At 38.7% G+C, this 8,717-nt stretch overlaps 1 protein-coding gene across 1 annotated transcript in view; it reads left to right on the top strand.

Annotated features, from left to right (window-relative positions):
* The first annotated feature begins 954 nt into the window (after nt 1–954).
* KPNA1 (karyopherin subunit alpha 1) overlaps nt 955–8,717 on the top strand; it is a 68,535-nt gene continuing 60,772 nt past the window's right edge. Inside the window, exon 1 of the mRNA XM_053663049.1 lies at nt 955–1,136. The gene's annotated coding sequence lies outside the window, so the exon portion shown is untranslated. The remainder of the gene's footprint in view (nt 1,137–8,717) is intronic.

The raw sequence follows: 8,717 nt of genomic DNA, 5'->3' as shown, positions 1-8,717 counted from the left end.
CCCTAATTGGGTCAAAGTGATCTGTCCTGAGCTGTATGTACTTGTGGTCAGGCATAGTTTCCCCTATGTGTCTCAGAATACCTTCTCTTTCCCTTAGCACTTTTGCTCATACTCAACTCTGATGGGGAATACTGATGTTGTGGAGTGAAAGCTAGGAGAAATGAACATTGTATACCCTAGGATTCATGTAGTGTGATCTCCCCTACACTTATAAATGTATTAAGCTACCCCGTCTCTTTCAACTTGCTTCTTTGCAGGTGCTTTAAATAGATATAATAAATCATGTTACACGTGAGACTCTCTATTCCTTGATCTCTGCTTGTCTGGCTTCAGTCTTTCTTCTTTTGAAGCCACTGCTCAAAAGAATTCACCAAAAGAAAAAAAATTCCATCAAATTTAACAGTTACAATTATTTGCCCCAAATTTTCGTTTGAAGCACTGAGAGTAAAGCAAGTACTTGTGTTTTACCTATTTCTTAAGTATTTTTGATACTTATACATCATTAGGCAAAGGGGATGGGAGAGAACTAAAAAAAGAGGAATAATCAGAAGCTTCCTCAAAAGTTATACTCCCTCCGCCTTCATTCATCCCATCCTCCACTCAATAAACGTTTATTTGATTCCATGGTGTTAGAGGCTAAATGCGAATAGAGGTGAGCCAGGGTCGATAGGACTGGAAGAGCTTCGAAGACAGGTTCGTAGACTTAACCTTGCAATTCAATCTAAAAAGTACTGTTTCATGTCATTCCACCATGACTCTACAACCTTTGCCGTAGACGGCAAATCTCCCCAGCGAGACTTTCAACCCCGCCTCCGACTTTTCTACTGGTTCGGGGTTAACCGCTAGGACTTCCAGGGTAAGGCCATTGAAACACTACATCTCCCAGCAGACTCTGCAGCAGGGCCGCGGAGGGGCGTGCGCAGGCACGTGGGCCGGCCCCCGCGCGCAGACGCACTGCGAACGCCGGCTGAGCTCGATCTAGCTGCTGGGTACGCGGTGGTGAAGAGCGAGGCCTGGAGAGCACCGCCTAGGTGCGAGCCGACTCTTCGAGGTTGTGTACGCGATAGGTTCCGCGGGCCGGCGAGCGAACAAGGGGTTCACCCGAAGTGGCACCGGGATCGGTTGCCGTTAGCCTGGTGAGTGCAGGGGTCCCGCAGTCTAGGCCCCTCCCCGGCAGATCCGGCAGTTCGGCGGGACCCGAGAGAAGAGGTCCCGGGGCGAGGGAGGGCGCCGGCCATGCTCTAGCTGGGCTTGTTGGGCCCAAGCGCCCGTGTCGCGTCTGTGCGTCACAGGCCCGGCTGGCCTAACGGCCGCGCGACCGAGTGAGGGTAGGCGTGGGGGTGGGGAGCGCTAGTGCGATCACTGTTGGGAACGCCGGTTGAGGCGGGGCGAAGCGGTGGGGCTGGGAGCGGCGCCGGGGACTGCGGGCTGCGGAGGCTGCGGGGCGGAGAGGAGGCGGTGGCGGAGCGGGGGTGGGCAGCTCCTACTGCTGAGACAGGCAGGAAACAGGAGGCGGGATGGGGGGAACGTGTAAAGATCCTAACCTAGGCGGGAAGGGACCGTCTCCGGAATTCACAAGTTACAGCCCGAGCTGGAGCCCGTGGTTTGGAGGGAGATGGGGTGGAGGAGGAGGACCGCAGTTTACCAGTGTCATAACAACATAGGCCTGAAGCGGCTGACAGGGGTGTGGTAATTATAGCAATGGCAGAACTTCGTTTGCACACAGTATGTGTAAATGGTGATTCGAGAGAAACGGCGAAGTATTAGATTAAGAGGAGGAGTAAACTGAAGGATGACTGCAGTCTGGAAAGTCGTCTTGAAGGAACATTCTTGGTTTGAATGGACGTATTTAATGTGCCACTTACAAGTGTAAGATTTCACAATAACTGACTTTTAAGGTTTAAATTTAGAATAGACAATTTCGAAGTATTTTCTAAAGCATTCTGTTAAATAACACTACTAATTTTTCAATCTTTTTTCATTTAATAAACAGTTCTTTCAAAATCTTTCTCAGATGTAGATGTGATTTTTTTCTCCCTCTTATTGCTTCAAGTGTCATTCTTGACATTGTTTTTTCAGACTTGTTCTATGATTTCTAATATTTTGAAAGTAACAAGTATTTTCTCTATTTTAAAAATTGAAGGGATGAAATCATTTCAAAGGAAAGTGAGAGTGAAATCTTGTATTTTTAACTGTTCTTGGAAGGGACAGTTCTGGGTGTAATACCTGATTTTAAGATTGAGGACATGAACAAAAGTAAAGGAATTAACATTTATTGAGGCCCCTTCCAGCTATTGTGCTAAATATTTTTTTATAATAAAACATTTAATGCTTACAGTAGCTCTGAAGTAGATAGAATTTTTCTTGTTCTACAGATGAAAACTTTGAAGGTCAGAGAAGTTAAGTAACTTGGGTAAGGTCATCCAGCTCCTGTTGGAACCAGCTTTAGAACCTAAAGTTACTGCCATTTTAAGAATTATTTCTCCTCTTCTTTCATACTTCTTGGTTGTTTTCTTTACTGAATTCATTCATTCATTGAATACTTACAGAATGATAATGTGCCCCAGACTGGGGATATAGACATGATCATGACACTGTTTCTGCTGCCCTCGTGGAATTTATAGTGTAGGGGAAGACTAACAAATATCGAATGTATTATAAATACTGTGTGACATTTAGTCTGTCATTAAAATTAAGCAGAAACTGTAAAGTACTCAACTCAATTGCAGAGGATGTTCAAATAGAATCAACAACATAATCCTTTAGTTTACAGTCTAGTAGGGAAACAAAACATTTTATTAAAACCTAGAATAAATTAAATGGCAGAAATAAATACCTTGCCTGAAATCAGTATAATTGCATTGTTACTTCAGGTCCTTACAGAAATTCCTTCACAGAACTATGACTTAGTATTACTCACCTATACTTTTTATCTAGGATTGGTACATAAGAAAAGGCAACATGGAAAAAAAACTTCATTGCTATCCAAGACACTATTTCTAATTATCCATTTTTATAAAGCAGAGACCCTTAGAGACAGTTTTTTCAGAACCCCGATGATTTTTTTTTTAACTGCTTTTTTTAAGGTAATTTGTGTTTTGTAAGCCATCTTGTTTCTTTTTACACTTTGGCTTCAGGAGACTCAGAACTCAGGCCAGTTTTTGTAATTTTCTGCCATCTCAACTATGTTCTAAATTATAGCAGATAGTCTGGAATTGCTCCTAATTGATTACTTTGCTATTTTCTTTGTTCCCCATTGCTCTTGATTTTTTCCCTTTCCTTTGAAAGTAGGGATTATATCTTACTCTTTTAATTTACAGTGTTGGGGCATAGTGTTTATTGAATTGATGATAAAGTCTTGATGATGTCTGATGTTTGTGTTTTTACATCTGTCAGATTATTTTTAGAACTATGTATGGGTATTTTGCAGAATATCAATAAAGACTTGTGGCCATGCAAGTAAAGATGACTGATCCTGGTGATAAAGATAATTCCTTACTGCTCTCTTTATATTAAGATCTCTTACTTTGCAATTGAGCCATAATAATGGAAGAAAACATTGGAAATGATCAACAATTAGCTGATCAGGGCTGATTTCATTCTGTTTTTGCTGCAGTAAGCAGGAGGTGGCCCCAGGCCAAAGAGGGGCCAGTTAGGGCCCTCATTTGAAAATTTCGAGGCCCTGCAGTGAAAGAGTAGGAATAAAGACTGATAGAATGGTACAGTCGTGTTCTTTTTTTGTTTGTTTGTTTTTGTTTCAAAGATGTTCCAACTCTGCAAAACAGACTAAGTGATAAAATGGTTCTGACCTAGTGTAGTAGACTAATTGGGACAGTTCTTGAAAGCAGGCAGTAATCCAGAATGTAGATAATGGGGATAATCTCCTACACATAACAAGAATAATGCTGCCCTTCATATGCAGAGATAAGTCTGCTTACTCACCATCATTGATTTTCCAGTGTGAGGAGGGAAATGTGTGGCATTGTCCATGGGTCTCTGCACAACAAAGCAGCTTGAGGTCAGAATGTGGGTTTGTAACTAGGGAACCCGAGAGAGACAAGCAGAAAGTTGTAACATCTATTGATGGGTCCAGCACCGTATCAGGTGCTTTCATTAAATAAATCCTTGTAAAACCACTGAGAAGGTGGTTGTGTGTATAGTGTGGTTAGCTAACTTGCCCTACTTAACAGAGTAAGTGGTGGAGCTTTAATTCAAACACAGGGGTATTTGGACTATTGTTCACATCATTCATTAGAGCTTGATTTTGTTTTGGTTTGCATTTCAGTGTCTCCAGCAGAACAAGCTAGATGTAGTTTGTTTAGCATCAAAAAATGATATTGTGAAGATTTAATTTACTAAGAGCTGAAACGCTGTTTATGTTTCTTACTTTGTTGCTGTTCAAAAATATAATTTTAGAATTAGAATAATAACTGAAAGTAACTGTTCCCTGTCCCCGCCTGTACACATTTGAGGCTACTGTTTTCTTTCCTTTAGCTGTTTCCTCTTTCATATTTATAAATAACTTGGTTCTATTGCTCTTTCATGATAAAGCAGTTTTTGGACATTGTCAATTGACTGGCTTTTCTCCGTATCTCCACACTGCCTCCCCCATCCTCCCCATATAGTTATCACAGGTGTTTATAAAGTTAATATTCTGCATTTTTGTAGTATTTCAGCCTTAACTATTAACAGCTAATCATGTAGTATATTATGATGTTATTTATTCACTTAAACAATTCAGTTTTCCTAGGAGTTATTACCCGCCCCTACCCATCACCTTTCATTTCCTAAGACAGTTGTCCTGCAACTCTCTAGCCTTTTAATACTTTCTGGACTAGTTACTTTCTAGGCCTCCTTCATAGTTGTTATCCTGGAATTTCTGTCTGTGTGTCAACCTTAAAATTCTCTTTGCCCCTCTCCTATAGTGAATCTTTTATTTCCCACATTTTCTTAGCTTCCTGAGAAAGAATGCCTGGGAAGTAGAGTAAAAACTTTTATGAGAGCTTGCATGATTGGGGGGTGGGGGGGGATCCTTATTCTACTTTAACTTCATCAGTAATTTGGCTGGATATAAAATTCTAGTCTTAAAAATCTTGGAAGTCATAGCTCTATTTTCCGCGTTTTAGTGTTGCCATTGAAGTTCAAAGCCATTCTGATTCTTTTTTATATGATCTTCCCTGTCATTCCTTCAGTGTCCAGAAGCTTTAAGGATATTATTTTCAACCCCTGAATTCCATATTGATGTGCCTAGGTGTGTCTTTTTTCATGTAAAGGCGCTCCATGGGACACTTACAAGCTGGAAAGTCATGTCTGTTATTTCTGGGAAATTCATTACTATTTTTTGACTTTTTGGTAACACAAGTTTTTGAAGTAATTATTCTTCTCAGTTCTTGACACCTGTGAACAGACCATATACATCCTTTAAATTTTCCTCTTTCATTTCTAAGGCCTACTTCCATTGCCCTTTCCAGTAAGCACCTACTTCATTGCGGTTGATGTGCTCCTGGATTATATATGAATTGTAAAATGTGTAGAGAGTTATGTGTATGTATTTACGTATAGTCATTGTCATGCCACTTAATGACATTTCAGTCAACAACAGACTGCATATACTACAGTGATCCCATAAGATAATGGAGCTGAAAAATTCCTGTTGACTAGTGACATCAAGACATCTGAGCCCACATGTTTGTGGTGATGATGGTATGAACAGACCTACTGTACTGCCAGTCATATAAAAGTATAGCACATGCAATTACAGTTCTAGGTTGTACCATGTAGTTTAAGTGTACTCCATGATGTTTGCACAAGATGAATCACTTAACATCGCATTTCTCTGACTGTATCCCCGTTGTTAGGTTGCACATGACTGTACAGTTAACCCTTGAGCACCTTGAGTTGGAGCATCAGCTACCATGCTGTACAAAATTGAAGTATAACTTTTGATTCCCCCAAAACATAGTTGTCTCTTGGTATCCTTGGGTGATGGGTTCTAGGGCCTTCCCTCTTCCCAATGGATGCCAAAATCCACAGAAGCTCAAGTCCCCTATATAAAGTGGCATAGGTCAGTGCATACAGTTGGCCCTCTGCATCCACAGACTCCAACCACAGGTTGAAACAATACTGGTATTTTCTGGGGAAAAAAAATTAGTATAAGGGGACCTGTGCATTTCAGACATGTGTTGTTCAAAGGTCAATTGTATTTTGTTATAGACAGTCTCCTGTTTCTCAATTTTTTTTTGTTTCTTTTTAAAGATTTTATTCACTCATTTTAGATAGAGGGGAAGGGGGAGAGAAAAGGAGAAACACCAGTGTGTGACCGCCTCCCATGTTCCTCCCACTGGGGACCTGACCTGGCTCACAGCCCAGTATTCAGTCCACTGAGCCATACCAGCCAGGCCTACAGTAGGGTTTATTCCTGGTGTTGTATATTCTATGGATTTTGACAAATGTATAGTGACTTAGTCGTTATAAGGTCTTACAGAGTAGTATCACTGCCATAAAACTCCTCTGTGCTCTGCTATTTATCCCTTCCACCCATCAAACCTCTGGCAAAGACCTGATCTTTTAACTGTCTCCAAAGTTTTGCCTCTTCCAAGGATGTCATATAATTGGAATCATACCATGTGTTTTTTTCAGAAAGCTGTCAATATGACAGATACTACTACAGTCTCTCCCAAAGAGGAGGGGAGTGAAGGGTATTGCATAAATAACCAATCTCATTTATGGATACCGGTGTAGAAATTTTTAAGAAAGCATTAACAAGAAATCTATTAATAGCTCACCATATTTAATAGGTCAAAGGAGATAAACAGTGATCACTTAAATATGTACCAAAAAGGCATTTGATAATAATTTAACCCACATTTCAGGCTTTAAAATTTTTAGTAAAGTAGGTATAGATAGGTGGCACTTACATACAAGGTTTTTTTTGAAGAGTATCTCAAAACAATACTGTGACATAACTGGAGAGCTCATACATTTCTGGTAGGAATGTGTGATGATACAACAGCAACTTTGGAAAACAGTTTGACAGTTTCTTATAAAGTTAAACACATACTTCATGACTTAGCAGTCTCAGTCCTAGGGCTTTACCCAGAAAAATGAAAATGTTTGTTCACACAAAAAACATGTAAATGTTCATAGTGCCTTATTCATAATCACCAAAACCTGCAAATAGCTTAAATGTCTAGCAACTGGTGAATAAACAAATTGTGGGAAACAATGGAATACAATTTAGCAATAAAATGAATGAGTTACTAATAGATGCAACAACATGGATGAATCTTAAATTAGTTAATACTGAATGCAAAAGCCATACTCAACAAGCTACATATGATATACTCCCATTTATTTGACATTCTGGAAAATGCAAAAATGTAGGACAGGGGATAAATAGTGATTGCCTGGTGTTGGGAGGAGTAGATTTACTAGAAAGGGACCTGACAGAACCTTTTATAGGGAAGAAAGTAATTTATCTTGATTGTGGTGATGTTCACTTAAATGGCAAATTTTACTGTGTGCGAATTATACCTCAATAAACCTGACCTTTGAAAAAACCCAGTATCATGTTTAGTGGCAAAATACTAGACATAGTTCAAAATTAGAAATGAGATAAAAATGCCAACTCTAACCTTTGTTGCTTAACATTGTTCCTGAAGTACTAGTTAATATTTTTAAGAAGGGGCATGAAGTGGGATATAAACATTAAAATGGAGAAGGCACAATGTATAAGTTTTTAGAGATATTAAATATTAAAGTATCAGCTGAAGGTATTATAAACAACTCAGTGGCTGGCTTAAAAAATTAATGTATAGTAATGAGTAATTTTTTTTTATACAGACAGTAGGCAAGTAGAATATACTTGAAGGAAACTTCACATTTATTATTGTAAGCAGAAAGGTAATTGGAAATATTTAATTCTTGACTTAAATACTATAAACATTTTGAGTTTCCTTTTGAATGCTATCTGAATATCAAAGGACTCTCTTTTCTTAAGACAAAAAAGATTGTCTTAAATGATCTATACTGAGGGTTCTCAAATTTTTTGGTCTCAAAACTTTTTTACACTCTTAATTTATCAAAAACCCCAAAGAACTTTTGTGTTAGTTTTGTGCCTGTTAACATTTACTATATTTGAAATTAAAACAAAATGATAAAACACAAGAATACACAGTAGACACTTCATAAGGCATAAGAATAACAAAGCCATCACATATGAATTCTCTGAAAAACTTAAGAGTGAAAGTGAAAAAGGCATGTAATATCTTAGTATTATGAAAATAGTTGTCATGAGATGCATTTTTTCCCATATATTGTCAAACATGGAAAAGTTCGAATCAGTCCTGGGTTAGATGTGGTGGGCATGGGGAACTGATTTGTACACTCATATTTACTAGTAAGTATTTGCAATATTTTAGAGGGTACTTTGACAATATCAAAATTTTAAATGCAAATACTTCTTACTTTGACGTTCCATTGTTTAGATATAATTAGACATAATTGCAGAATGTGTGCAAATACATGAAAGAATATTTGTGATAGAAAATTGGGAACAAGCTTGTTTGATGTCTAGTGTCTGGAAGGATATACAGAGAACTTGATGAAGGCTTCCTTTAGAAACCAGGGCAAGTACACTTTCATTTTTCCTTTTATTCCCTTTCATATATGGCTTTTTAAAAAACTGAGAGCCTTTTTATAATTTCAAAGGAAGGAAT

This window comes from Artibeus jamaicensis, unplaced genomic scaffold (assembly GCF_021234435.1).
Source record: "Artibeus jamaicensis isolate MK-2021 breed Jamaican fruit bat unplaced genomic scaffold, CSHL_Jam_final contig_3126, whole genome shotgun sequence".
NCBI classification, from domain to species: domain Eukaryota; kingdom Metazoa; phylum Chordata; class Mammalia; order Chiroptera; family Phyllostomidae; genus Artibeus; species Artibeus jamaicensis.
The sequence above is the reverse complement of the archived record's forward strand: the minus strand, read 5'-3'. Positions and strand labels throughout refer to the sequence as shown.